Here is a 15,454-nt window from a genome sequence, read left to right as displayed (position 1 = left end):
AACGCAGTCTTCCACTCATCCCCCTCTTTGATGCGGATAAGGTTATACGCCCCCCGTAGATCAAACTTAGAGAACCATTGGGCCCCCTGAACCTGATTAAAGAGATCAGGAATCAAAGGAAGGGGATACTGGTTCCTTACAGTGACCTTATTCAGGTTACGGTAGTTAATGCATGGCCTAAGACCACCATCCTTCTTCCCTACGAAGAAGAAGCCAGAACCTACCGGAGAAGTAGAGGGGCGAATGTAACCCTTGGCCAGGCATTCCTGGATATACTCTCTCATGGCTTCACGTTCGGGACAAGAAAGATTAAATATCCTACCCTTAGGAAGCTTAGCTCCTGGTACCAATTCGATAGCGCAATCGTATTCTCTATGAGGAGGTAACACTTCGGAGGCCTCCTTAGAGAAAACATCAGCGAAGTCCCGAACAAACTCAGGTAGCGTGTTCACCTCCTCAGGGGGAGAAATAGAATTAACAGAAAAACATGACGTCAAACATTCATTACCCCATTTGGTAAGCTCCCCAGTATTCCAGTCAAACGTGGGATTATGCAACTGCAACCAGGGAAGGCCTAAAACCAAATCGGACGATAATCCCTGCATCAACAGTACAGAGCACTGCTCCAAATGCATGGAGCCAACAAGGAGTTCAAAAACAGGGGTATGCTGTGTAAAATAACCATTAGCAAGAGGAGTGGAGTCGATACCCACTACCGGGACAGGTTTAGGCAAATCAATCAAAGGCATAGCAAGAGACATAGCAAATTCCACAGACATGATATTAGCAGAAGACCCTGAATCCACGAAGGCACTGCCGGTAACAGACCTACCACCAAAAGAGACCTGAAAGGGAAGCAAGATCTTATTACGTTTCATATTTACGGGAAATACCTGTGCGCCCAAGTGACCTCCCCGATGATCACTTAGGCGCGGAAGTTCTCCGGCTGCATTCTTACGCTTAGGACAGTTGTTCACTTGATGCTTGTCATCCCCACAGTAGAAGCAGAGACCATTCTTCCTGCGGAAATCTCTGCGTTGTTGGGGGGACACGAAGGCCCCGAGTTGCATAAGTACCTCTGAGTCTTCCGGGGAAGAACGAAGCAACGGAACCTCGGGAGGCATCATGGGGGAGTCGGAGGAGAAAACACATAAACGTTCGCGTTGTCGTTCCCTGAGACGTCGGTCAAGTCGTACCGCTAAAGCCATAACCTGGTCTAGGGAGTCAGAAGAGGGATAGCTAACTAGCAGGTCTTTCAGGGCATTCGACAGACCCAACCTAAACTGGCACCTTAAGGCAGGGTCATTCCACCGAGAAGCTACGCACCACCTCCTAAAGTCAGAACAATACTCCTCAACAGGTCTCTTACCCTGACGTAAGGTCACCAGCTGACTCTCGGCAAAGGCAGTCTTGTCAGTCTCGTCATAAATGAGTCCGAGAGCAGAAAAGAAAAGATCAACGGAGGAAAGTTCAGGGGCGTCAGGAGCCAAGGAGAAGGCCCATTCTTGGGGCCCGTCCTGGAGCCGGGACATAATTATACCCACTTGCTGGCTCTCAGAACCTGAGGAGTGGGGCTTTAAGCGAAAGTAAAGCCTGCAACTCTCCCGAAAGGAGAGAAAAGCCCTCCGGTCCCCTGAGAACCGGTCGGGCAACTTGAGGTGGGGTTCAGGAGTTGAGGTGAGGGGAACTACCAAGGTAGCATCAGGCTGGTTGACCTTCTGAGCCAAGGCCTGGACCTGTAGGGAGAGACCCTGCATTTGCTGAGCCAGGGTCTCAAGGGGGTCCATAGTAGTGTCAGGGACCAGGGTAGACTAGGTATATGGGCTTGTGATTATGTAATGATAGGGGTAGGGAAACGGACAAGTGAGCCCTAATCTACCCGCCACTCTGTCCCTGCCTACTTGCAACGACCCGCCCTAGGCGACGGGGTACAACTGGGCGGCGGTCCCTACGCTCAGTAAGTGCACGAGACAAACATACAAGGGAATATAAAGCAAAGGGAAAGGGGCAGTTGCCCACGGCAACACCGTGAGCAACAGAGTGGTGAACGAGCCAAGTCAAACCAGGAGAGCATGAGGTACCAAACGCAGAGCAGAAGAGTAGTCAGAAAGCCAGGGTCAGTATGGAGCAGGATCAAATAGTAGGAGCTGTAGCTGGGCCAGGAAACCACACGGAAAGAATCACAAGCAAGGAGGAACAGGAAAGGCAGGTATAAATAGACAGAGGGCGGGAGCTAGCTGAGTCTGGCCAGGCTGCGATAGGCTCTCCCACTCCTAAGCCTGCTAGCCTGAGTGGTGGAAGCTGGAGTCAGTCTCAGAGAGATAGACTCAGGTGAAGACTGATTACCTCTGGAAGTTAACCCCGAAGCTGTGCCTGGCAGATCCTTTACAGCCTCCCTATAGATTCTCCTGTAGATAACGCCATACAGCCCCCTGTATATAGCACCATTAACCCCCCTGTATATAGCACCATACAGCCCCCCACCCTGTAAATAGTGCCATACAGCCCCCTGTAGATAGTGCCATACAGCCCCCCTGTAGATAACGCCATACAGCCCCCTGTAGATAATGGCATACAGCCCCCCAGTAGATAACGTCATACAGCCCCCTGTAGATAACGCTATACAGCCCCTCTTGTAGATAACGCCATACTGTAGATAACGCCATACAGCCCCCCTGTAGATAATGGCATACAGCCCCCCAGTAGATAACGCCATACAGCCCCCTGTAGATAACGCTATACAGCCCCTCTTGTAGATAACGCCATACTGTAGATAACGCCATACAGCCCCTGTAGATAACACCATACAGCCCCCCTGTAGATAACGCTATACAGCCCCTCTTGTAGATAACGCCATACTGTAGATAACGCCATACAGCCCCTGTAGATAACGCCATACAGCCCCCCTGTAGATAACGCTATACAGCCCCTCTTGTAGATAACGCCATACTGTAGATAACGCCATTCAGCCCCTGTAGATAACGCCATACAGCCCCCAGTAGATAACGCGATACAGCCCCCCTGTAGATAACACCATACAGCCCCCCTGTAGATAGCGCCATACCCGTCCACAGGAAAGTCCCCCGAAGATCTCCATGAGAAACCTCGTACTTCCGTCTGCGCAGCTCAATAAAAATAAAAAGAGCGCTGGTCACGCAGGCGCACAAGCGCGACTGGTTCACAATTCATTTCTACAGGACTGCCGACACAGACCCCGGAAGTCCGAGGTTTCTCATGGAGAACATCCGGGGGACTTTTGGTCCCCTGTACTTCTTATCGCTGGGGGTCCCAGCGATCACTCATGTATTCCCTATCCTGTGGATAGGGGATACATGTCTTTTGTAGGAACAACCCCTTTAATGGCAGAGCGGGTAGATACCTCCATGCTCTGCAGTAGTGTTCAGTAGGCGTCGCCTTGTAGCAGCCATAACGGCTGCTAGTGGAGCCTCCGGCAATGGGGGTGCACGGGCCCCCTCAAGCCACGGGCCCCATAGCAGCCGCTACGGCTGCTACAGCGGTAGCTACTCCACTGCAGAGACATGTAGACACACATAGGCACTTACCATCCATCTCTCCTTGCTAACAGACTTGCAGGGTCGGGCTGTGGGCGGAGCTTCCTCCTCTGTTCTTGCTGCCTCTTCTACCTCCATGTGTGTAATGAGAAGAAGATAACAGTGATGAAATCGCCTGCCTAAATGTGAAGAGGCTACAGCACCCTGTGCACTCACACAGGTTGCACACCCCTAAGGCCGGCCCTGCTTAAAATGCAATTCATCAAATGTTCTTCATAGTAAGTGTAAAGTGACCAAGCCACCCAAAGTCAAATGTATTAAAGAATATTTAAAACATGAAAACCGTACAGTGCTCCATTACCTTCCCACTGGGGGGCCACCATAAACCTCAATGCGTGATTCACGTCAGCTTTCTCAGAAATAATATATAAATAACATAAAATATAAATACCTTAAATATGTTGTCCCATTAGGGCAATCCCTGTACATATGCCTATGTAGCGTCCATGGCCGCGGGCCGTCGGGTTTACTCACCTCCCGACGCCCGCAGCCATGGATCCGTGAGCGCTGACCCCCATCTCCTTCCTAGGAGACGCCAGCGCTCACTTCCGCTCCGATCTGCTGTGTCCCGTAGGGTGCGCGCGCACGTTCGTGCCTTCCTGTTTCCCGTGCTGTGCCTTTAGTATTGAGTCTGCCACGTCCAGAGGAATCCGCCACGTCCTGTGTCATCTGCCACGTTCGGAGGAATCCGCCACGTCCTGTGTCATATGCCATTTCCGGAGGATTCCGCCACGTCTGGCGCAACCTGCGGCTCCTTTGTCATCCGCCACGTTTGGCGTTATCTGCTGCACCCATCTCCATCAGTGCTAGAGCTGCGGCTACCGTCTGGACTATCCAGGTACCCTTGTGCGGGACATTGTATTACTGGGGTTTCCTGTTGTTCGGCCAGCTACCTCCCCGCTACGGCGGTACGGCCTACTGGGTCCTCTAACCCGCTCCGTGACAGCCTATATTGCAAAGAGCAGTCCATGCTATGGAAGACTCTGCAGGACTATAGTTACATAGTTACATAGTTACATAGTTAGTACGGCTGAAAAAAGACACATGTCCATCAAGTTCAACCAAGGGAAGGGAAAAGGGAAGGAAAATTTTCTACACATAGGAGCTAATATTTTTTTGTTCTAGGAAATTATCTAACCCTTTTTTAAAGCCATCTACTGTCCCTGCTGTGACCAGCTCCTGCGGTAGACTATTCCATAGATTCACAGTTCTCAATGTAAAGAAGCCTTGTCGCCTCTGCAGCTTGAACCTTTTTTTCTCCAGACGGAGGGAGTGCCCCCTTGTTTTTTGAGGGGGTATTACAAGGAACAGGATTTCACCATATTTTTTGTATGCGCCATTAATATATTTATATAAGTTAATCATGTCCCCCCTTAGTCGTCTTTTTTCAAGGCTAAATAGGTTTAATTCTTTCAATCTTTCCTCATAACTTAAATTCTCCATGCCCCTAATTAGCTTCGTTGCTCTTCTTTGTATTTTTTCCAACTCCAGGGCATCCTTTCTATGAACTGGAGCCCAGAACTGGACTGCATATTCTAGATGAGGCCTCACTAATGCTTTGTAAAGTGGTAATATTACATCCCTGTCCCGCGAGTCCATGCCTCTTTTAATACACCACAATATCCTGCTGGCCTTTGAAGCAGCTGATTGACACTGCATGCTGTTATTGAGTTTATGATTTACAAGTACACCCAGATCCTTCTCAACAAGTGAATCCGCCAGTGTAGCGCCCCCTAGGACATATGATGCATGCAGGTTGTTGGTACCCAGATGCATAACTTTACATTTATCTACATTAAACTTCATCTGCCAAGTGGACGCCCAAACACTTAGTTTGTTTAAATCTGCCTGCAATTCATGAACATCTTTCATAGACTGAACTATATTACATAGCTTGGTGTCATCTGCAAAAATAGAAATAGTGCTATTAATTCCATCCTCTATATCATTAATAAATAAGTTGAATAATAGTGGTCCCAGCACTGAACCCTGGGGTACACCACTTATAACTGGGGACCATTCAGAGTAGGAATCATTGACCACAACTCTCTGGATACGGTCCTTGAGCCAATTCTCAATCCAATTACAAACTATATTTTCTAAACCTATAGTCCTTAATTTACCCATTAGGCGTCTATGGGGGACAGTGTCAAATGCCTTTGCAAAGTCCAAAAACACTAAATCCACAGCGGCCCCTCTGTCTAGACTTCTGCTCACCTCTTCATAAAAACAGATTAGGTTAGTTTGACAACTTCTGTCCTTAGTAAAACCGTGCTGGCTGTCACTTATAATGCTATTTATTGTCACATAATCCTGTATATAGTCCCTCAATAGCCCCTCAAACATTTTCCCCACGATGGATGTTAAGCTTACTGGTTTATAATTACCTGGGGAAGACCTAGAGCCCTTTTTGAAAATAGGCACCACATTTGCACTGCGCCAGTCCCTTGGCACTATACCAGTCACTAGAGATTCTCTGAATATTATGAAAAGGGGGACAGAAATAACTGAACTAAGCTCTTTAAGAATTCTAGGGTGTAACCCATCTGGTCCCGGGGCCTTGTGCACATTTATTTTATTTAATATAGCTTGGACCATATCTACATTCATCCAATTCAGTATATCAACTGATATATTAACAGCACTGGCAGCGGCTACATCAGCTGCTCCTTCTTCAGTTGTATATACAGAGCTAAAGAACCCATTTAGTAACTCTGCCTTCTCTTGATCCAGTGTGACCAACTCCCCATTACCACTATCTAGGGGTCCTACATGTTCAGACCTGGGCTTTTTTGCATTTATATGCTTGAAGAATACTATCCTTGGCCACCTGCCTTTCATTTTGTATTTTTGCTAATTTTATTACATTTTTACAGATTTTATTAAGCTCTTTATATTTTACAAAGTCTACAGCTGTACCCTCAGATTTGTATTTTTTAAATGCCCTTTTTTTGTCATGTATTGCCCCTTTCACAGAAGGTGTAAGCCATGTGGGGTTTAATTTGAGTCGTTTATACTTGTTACCTATAGGAATACATTTTGCACTATAATAACTCAAAGTAGATTTGAAAATCTCCCATTTATCATTTGTTCCATTATTTGACATTAGTTCTTCCCAGTCTATATCCTGAATTGCCGCCCTCATCCTGGGGAAATTGGCTTTCTTAAAATTAAATGTTTTTGCCCTCCCAGCCTGCGTTTGTTTTTTACAGTATAGGTAAAATGTAACTATATTATGATCACTGTTACCGAGGTTTTCACGAACATTGACATTCCCAACAAGATCTGCATTATTAGAAATGACCAGATCCAACAGAGCTTCACCTCTAGTCGGGTCTTCCACAAACTGGCCCATAAAATTTTCCTGTAACAGGTTGAGGAAATGTCTCCCCTTTGCAGTTGAAGCCGAACCATGACACCAATTAATATCCCGGAAATTAAAATCTCCCATTATCACTACAGTACCCGCCTGTGCAGCCTGCTCCATCTGTTTATATATCTGACCTTCCATCTCCTCAGTTATATTGGGGGGTCTATAGATTACACCAAAAGTAATTTTTTCAGTGTTTACCTCCCTTTCTAGCTCCACCCACAAGGTTTCAACCTCCTCACAGTATTCACCCACTATTGTCTCTTTCACACTCGCCTTCATATCACTTCTCACATACAGACATACACCACCACCTTTCCTATTTGTCCTGTCTTTCCGAAAAAGTGTAAAACCCTGTAGATTTACAGCCCAGTCATGTGAAGAGTCCAGCCATGTTTCAGCAACACCAACTATATCTATATTTTCTTCCAGTATCAAGGCCTCCAGCTCCCCTATTTTGCTTGCTAGACTTCTGGCATTTGTGAACATACACTTTAACTTGCCTGTCAGTTTTTCACTTTTATTATCAGAAATGTGATTTGACATTAATCGGGCCTTTTTATTTACACTGATGTTTTGTAACGAAAGGATCTCCTTATCTTGTTGTCTAGTCCTCTCCCCATATTCTGTTTCTCCCCCCACCAATATAGTCTGACCCCTCTCTAACCTGGCTACCCCTTTTTTTTTCTACATTGACCTCCCTCCTCAGCCCTAGTTTAAATACTCCGCCACCCCAGCTAGAATTCTCTCCCCCAGCACAGCGGACCCCCTTCCATTTAGGTGCAAATCATCTGCAGAATACAGTTTGTACCCCAATGAAAAGTCAGCCCAGTGCTCTAGGAACCCAAATCCTTCTCCTCTACACCAAGACTTCAGCCATGCATTTAACTCCTTGAGCTCCCGCTGTCTTTCCTGTGATGCGCATGGCACAGGCAGTATTCCTGAGAATAAAACCTTGGAGGTCCTTCCCTTCAGCTTGTAGCCTAGTTCTTTAAAATTATTCTTAAGGCTCCTCCACCTACCATTTATTCTGTCGTTGGTACCGACATGGACCACGACAGCTGGATCTATGTATTACTATGTATTACACTATATATTTGTGGCATGTAAAAGGAGCTGCCACCCGACGCTTTCCCCGGTATTAATATCTGGGGACTTTTAGCTGCCAGCTTAAGACAACTGTCGAAAGAATATTTATTTTCTTCTGACATCTCGAAACAGCTATGATATTTCTATATAAGGAGGGGTATAGGCGGCCGTTATGAACACGTGGGGCCACTTACCTCTGGGAAAACTAAGGACAGGTGAAAATCCATTGTTTTAATTACTTTTATACCCAACAAGAGGTTTGAGTGGATGTCGTACTGCTCCTGTGCATATCAGATTGTCGGTGGTATTAGAATGTCTATGGCTATCATTACAGTGTAATGTAAATATAGTAGAGACGCAAACTCCAGCCCTGATCTCCTAAAAATATATATTTATTAATGGTTGTAGTGATCATTCATGTATAAATGCAGGATCAGGCTTAATTTAAGACAACTCTGAAATCTATTTTACTGCTTGAATTCTGAAAATTGTCTAATTGAAAAAACAATATAATGACTTAGAACAAATCCAGCTCCGCCATAGTGTGCATTTGATGATTAACACAGCCGTGACTCAGGTTCCTACAGTGCAACAGAGGTAAGCTTGGGAAGTATGAAATTCATGAATAAAGAGGTCGTTCCAGCACTGATAGACGCCAAGATTATGACATAACTTTTATTGCAAATTTAGAAAACCGCCGACAGCATGCTTATGTATTTTGTATCACGTCTGATTCTTAGTATGAGCTTTGACTAAAAATCACATACAGTTCGAAACACATGAGAGCTACTGTTGATGCTATAATGGATCTGCAATAAAAGTTATGTCATAATTCTGCCATTCATGAGTGTAGCCACAATTTTAACCCCTTTTCCCCGCAGCCATTTTTTTTTATTTTAATTTTTGTTTTATCCTCCCCATTTTCCAAAAGCCATAACGTTTTGATTTTTCCGTCAATAAAGCCATACAATGGCTTGTTTTTTTGCGGGACAAATTGTAGTTTTTCTTGGCAGAACTTAATGTACCATATAATGTACTAGGAAACTATAGAAAAAAATCTTTGTTGGGTGGAATGGGAAAAAACAGCAATTCCCTCCATGTAATGTGTCGCGACTGTGGGGTATGTGGACCCATTGGGCCGCTCCACTGTAGTGGAGTAGCAGCTGGTCAAACGGAAAGTCTATGACAGACACTAGGGCGTGAGTACCTTGGTAGCTGGCTTGTACCGGACTATCGGAAGCAGGCTTATGCCGGACTATCGGAAGCTGGCTTGTGGTGGTTAACCAGGCTTGAACACTGAAGTCGTCTCGGACACTTGACTTGACACTGACATTGGACACGGATAGTGCAGTCGTCTCAGACAATGGACTTGGCAAGGACATCGGACATTGATAGTGCAGTCGTCTCAGACACTTGATTTGTCTTGGACACCGGACACGAATACAGGTTACGGAATATGGTATACAGAATACAGCTAGGGAACCTTTGCAGACAAACACTGGGTACATAATGGTATATGGCACTACATAATGTATTGCAGTATGTATTGTAGTCAGGGATTAATAGGGGTACAAAAATTGCAGACCTGGGTGCCTACATTAGGCCTCCAGGATAGAATGACAACCATCGGCACCCTGTGATTGCATCGTGAGGGGCGATGGGACGTTTGACTGGCCACCCCCCACTTTCTAATAGCTTATATCCCGCAGTCGTTATTGACTGCAGCATCTAAGGGGTTCAATGAGCAGGATCCCGCTTGTAGCATTGAAGTGTTGGTTGTATTATACAGCCGACACCCGTGTAGTATGGAGCGGACTCATCCAGTGAGGGCGCTCAATACTTCCACTTCCCAGCTATGACGTAAGTATACTTCAAATGTCGGGAAGGTGTTAATATTCATGTTATAAATAAATGCAGCCTGGAAAAAATTTCTGCCTGGCTAGAAGTTCCTGTTCCCCATAACCGAATTCCAAAAAACGGGGTTCTAACACACAGAGACGCTGCTATGATATCTGACTCCTATGAATCAGCTTTGTACAGTAGATGGCACCAGCCAGGAAATTAGATTCGGCGTGGACAGGAAAAGGAGCGTTGTCTGTCTAGGAAGAGGAGGAGCGTTGTGTGTCCAAGAAGTGTGTGGAGAGCGGGAAATGAAAAAAAAAACATGGACTCACTGCTACCCGGCGTCAGGACCTTGTATGCACTGCGGCACAGGCCTGGTATGCTAGGCCCTAGGGCCTGATGTGGCAGCCTGAGGGATCCGGGGCAAACCCCCTTCCCCTCCGGGCCCAGTTGCAGTCACATTCCCTGTGATTGTAATGTCACTGTGTGGGTGACTGTGGGATTTCACTGCACATACTCATGGCACAGATCCTGCAGAGTTAAAGTGCATTTTCACCAGAGCGCATGATTGATGCATTATACATTATGTGAATGTCTTACTTCTCCACTTCGTAATTATAACCATCTTCTTCTGTATAATTTAAAAGCATTTTTCTGTTTGCTCCTTTCCGTAGCACTTTTAGGTTTCTGTGATTTGCAGCTTTGCATACATAAAGTAGGCTGACACTGTGATACATTGGAGCTCTATTATCACCAGCTTCTTGTAGTGCCACTTACTTACATCAGTATCCTGTTTGTTCCCCCCACTTATATTTCAGGGACAATAAAGTTTGACATGCTTATTCAGTGTCGCTATTAATATCCATATTAACTTTATGTCCATTAAAAATCCATATTCATTTGAACAACATAGTAACACTCATGGTAACTTATTTGAACTATGATAGCATCTCCAAATTTTGATAATGACGCCAGGGGCTTCTCCAGGAGGGCAATCCCTGGCCAGAGCATCAGCAATGCTCTAACCGGGGATTCTGCTCCAGAAGGAGCACCTGATGTCAGTGTCCATATATGGACAGTGATAATAGGAGCATTAAGATGTTGGAATCCCCGGGCAGAGCGACCGCAACGCTCTGGCTGGGGATTCCGCTCCTAGAGGAGCCACTGACGTCTATGGACAGTGACGTCAAGGGCTTTTCCAAGACAGGAGTCCCCGGCCAGAGAACTAGCGCTGCTCTGGGCCGGGACTCCATAGTTGAATGTTACAGCAGGGAGAGGACGGTTCCCTGCTTCAGCATTGGATTCACCTGCGGACGCAGATACAGTTGAAACCAGGACATAAAACCACCCGGGACAGCAGGACAATCCAGGACTGTCCCGCTGAATCCAGACAGAAGAGAATTGGTGCAAAATGTGCCAAATGTATTAAGACAGAAATTAAAATCTATGCCAGCTCACAGCTTACAAGCAGGCATAGATGGAAGCTATAGTTTACACCAATTTTTGATGTAATTGTAATAAATCTGTTGCACGGATGGTGCCCCCACCCCCTCCAACCTAACCCCGCACACTTTTGTCAGCATGTTTAAACAGTGACAAGAGGAGTGAAAAGTCACAAATTTTATCGCAAATATGACGTACACCAAAATGAGTAAATTTCACCTTTAGTGTATAAAGTGCACATATTGTTATCACTAGTGTTATCGATAAGATAGAAGCTATTATCTGCAGATAAACGTTATTGTTGGTTTGACAAATATTCTATAACAATATCTTCAGGTGCATAGTTTCTAAGTGAACCAGAATACACACCATCTTTGATGGATATATATCAGTATTAAGACTTGGTATGTGGTAAATGCATGTGATTGGACATTATTTGGAAGGACATACCCCTGTCTATATAAGGTCTCACAGCTGACAATGCATATCAGAGCAAAAACCAAGCCACGAGGAGGAAATAACTGCCTGTTGAGCTCAGAGAAAGGTTTATGTGAATATATAGAAAATTTGCAGAGGCAATAGGAACCCGTTTTTTTCCCAACTACTTACTAGCTAATAGAATAGGATAGTACAATAAATGAAATACCTTTATTAAATTAGGGACAAACAACATGAAAATTGAAAACTACAATGTGTACTGGCACATGCAATTTGCAGACATAAATCTGTCTATAGAACATGAGAGATATAACCCAATGCAAAGTTGACACTGAGTATAACTGCTATAGTCAATTATATGAAGAATCAGCTCCAATTAACATTTCACTAAAAGACTAGTATACCCCCCACCCCCAGACATGTTTCGCCACAGAACATTGAAATTGCAACACCAAGAAGGGTAAGTCGTAAGGTTATGCAAATCTAGGAAAAAGCAGATTTCACTAAGATCTGCAAATCATCTAATTTTCAAGCACCTAGCTCCAATCTGTGGCAAGAGGGAGGGGCATAAAAGCCAGACTAAATCAACGTTTTTAGCCGCATGAAACCTCAAAAATCGGTACAAGTGGTGTGGAATGTTTGTGTGGAATGATTAATTTACCAAATACTGCACTGTGTGAGCAAGGTGGTTATTTATCTCAGGTCATAGCTTGAATTATTTACACTTGCTTTTGCTTTTTTATTTTTTATAAGAAAGGGAAGGGGTTTTCTTATACGTATGTAAAATCATGTCTAAAGCCTATTCCACATGATGATATCTGTGAGGGAAATTCATATTTGGAGTCCTTATGGCTGAAAATAAGGATAAAGAGAAAGAATAATAAAAAAACTGATAGGGTTTAAGGTCACCAAGTTTAAGGTCAGGGCTATAGTTAGTCTATTTGTAGTTAGGGTAAGGCCCACGGAGCAGTATAAATGCATCTGCCAGACGCATCGGCACCCTGTTTGGCGCTGTAGTAAAGTTGCTAGTTAATGGCAGCACGTTGTTGCCAGTACAACGGCAATATTATGGCCGCATGATTTTGCCGGTAAACAGCCGTTTTACCTGCAACGACGCTCGTCCATTAACTAGCAACATGACAGCTGCGCCAAGCAGGGTGCCGGCGTGACTGTCAAACGCATCATGGTTGCATCAATGCCGCTCCCTGTGGCCTTGCCCTTAGATTTTCCAATGTTAACCATTGTGATGCAGCTGTAGTCCAGAGTAATACATTGAGTTGCTTGCAATTTAGTGCACGCCTGTCAACTACAGCTGTCCCTCAATAGATAAAATTGGAAAATCTCACTACAAAAAGTCAATGTGCAGCGCCAACTCCTGCAGCAGACAATCTGCTTATAAGGCAAATAGATGAGGCAGCAAATCATAGCAAAGTTGTTATTATGATGACTTTAAAGACAATGTAGACTTTTAAAGCTAATTTTTAAAATAAATTTATGTTTTAAAGGGTAACTTAAGTTTGACAAACTTCTGACAAGTCATAGTGACATGTCAAAAGTTTTGATTGGTGGGGTTCCGAGAACTGAGACCCCCACCAATCGTTAAAACTAAGAGGCAGAAGTGCTCGTGTGAGCGCTCAGCCGCTTTGTTTCTGTTCGGCTTTTTACAGAAAGCCGATGTATCGGAGTACGATCTCATAGACATTCTATTGAGCCCGTACGCTGATTCATTGCGCCCACACGAGCGTTTGTGCCACTTCATTTTAGCGATGAGTGGGGGTCTCAGTGCTCGGGCCCCCACCAATCAAAACTTCTGACGTGTCACTAGGACACGTCAGAAGTTTGTCAAACATTTAGTTACCCTTTAAATGATTTAAAACCACTTTTAAATTGACTTTTTTTTTTTTTTAAGTAACTTTTTTAATATACAGCTACTATGTATCCTGTATACATACAGGATCCTTTTGTCAAAAGTGATTTCAGTCAGGTCAGCTGAATTGACGACTCGGCAGAAAGCTGGTCCTGGAACCAACTAATAACAATCACATTTGACGGCACGCAGGACCAGCTTTCTACCGAACCGTCAGTTCAGCTGACCTGACAGAATCAGCTTTGATGAAAGAATACAGCTTCTATGTATACAGAATACATAGAAGCTCTAACTTAAAAATTAAAAACTTTTTAAATAAAAGTCAATATAAAAGTTATTTTGAATCACTTCAAACGTGGATTTATTAAGAAAAAAAAAATTGCTTTAGAAGTGTATATATATTCTGTTTACATAAAAGCAGTATTGTTCTCTCTCAGCCGAATCGGCCAGTTCAGCTGAACTGACGGCTTGGCTTACAGCAAGTCCTGCATTTTTCTGACACACAGGATCCAGCTAATATCAATCACATCTAAGTTATGAGACTATGGTTATAGTCTTTAAAGGGGCAGATTAGGAGCTAAGTTATAGCTTTTAACGGGATAGATTTACCTTTATTAAGGCCTAAGATGTCCCAGCTCAAAAATACATACACCAGGCAAAACAATTTGTCACGAAAATAAATCTTTATTGTTGCCACATATAATAAACATACTAATGTACCCCCCAAAAAATATATACAAAGAATATTATAAAAACATAATTAAAAACAAGTCATAATAGCACAACAATGTAGTACAAATGCAAATATTAATAGCTCATCCAGCCTAGGTGCAATACTAGAGTAGTCCTAATTCTGACAACCTACTAAGTGTGCATAATGCACATATATCTCAATTACCTGTGGCTGGCATTGTGGCAAAATGGGAGAATTCACCCCAGGAGATACCTCGATGTGCATTTGTATCTAGACTTTTCAAAGGCATTTGATACTATGCCACATAAAGGGCACAGTTATTTTTGGCCTATCCTGCGAATAAGCCATAGACATCTGAGTTGGTAATAACCCTTTAACTTTAGCAACCAATGCCAGGAAGCTGCTCTTAAGGCAAATAAAATGATGTGATGCATCAAAAGGGGCATAGATGCACATGACTAGAACGTAGTTTTTTCTCTATTTAAATAACTAGTCAAACCACATTTGGAATATTGTGTACAATCTTGGGTACCTGTATATAAGAAGGACATACTATAGCTGAACTGGGATAAGTCTAGGGGAGGGCGACCAAGGTAATTAAGGGAATGGGTGCATTAGAGTACCAAAAAAGTTTATCAAACTTGGGGATATTCAGTTTGGAATAAATACGGCTTATGGACGATATAATTACAATGTACAAATATATAATTGGACAGTACGGAGATCTTTCTAATGATCTTTTTACACCTAGGCCTGTAACAATGACAAGGGGGCATCCTCGACATATTGAGGAAAGACCGTTTCATCGCCATCATAGAAGTGGTTTCTTTATCATAAGAGCAGGGAGACTTTGGAACGCTCTGCCACAAGATTTTGTGATGGTTGATTCATTGAATAAGTTCAAAAGGGGTCAGGATGCATTTCTTTACGGATATAATATTTCAAGTAATGGGTACAAGATTCCTGGAGATGGGACGTTAGCCCAGGGATTTATTCTGATTGCCATATTTAAAGTCAGTAAGGAAATTTTCCCCTAATGTGAGGCAATTGGCAACTTTTTTGCCTTCCTCTGGATCAGCATTATAGGATTACAGGTTAGACTTGATGGACCTGTGTCTTTTTTCAACCTTTTTAACTAT

The 15,454-nt window shown here is 43.9% G+C and overlaps 1 protein-coding gene across 14 annotated transcripts in view; it reads left to right on the top strand.

Moving 5' to 3' along the window:
• The window catches only part of NRXN2 (neurexin 2), a 760,118-nt gene that overhangs the window by 393,945 nt on the left and 350,719 nt on the right, over positions 1–15,454 (top strand). The window lies entirely within an intron of this gene.

This window comes from Rhinoderma darwinii, chromosome 9 (genome assembly GCF_050947455.1).
Source record: "Rhinoderma darwinii isolate aRhiDar2 chromosome 9, aRhiDar2.hap1, whole genome shotgun sequence".
Classification (NCBI taxonomy): domain Eukaryota; kingdom Metazoa; phylum Chordata; class Amphibia; order Anura; family Rhinodermatidae; genus Rhinoderma; species Rhinoderma darwinii.
Note: the sequence above shows the minus strand (reverse complement) of the source record. Positions and strands in the feature narration are given on the sequence as shown.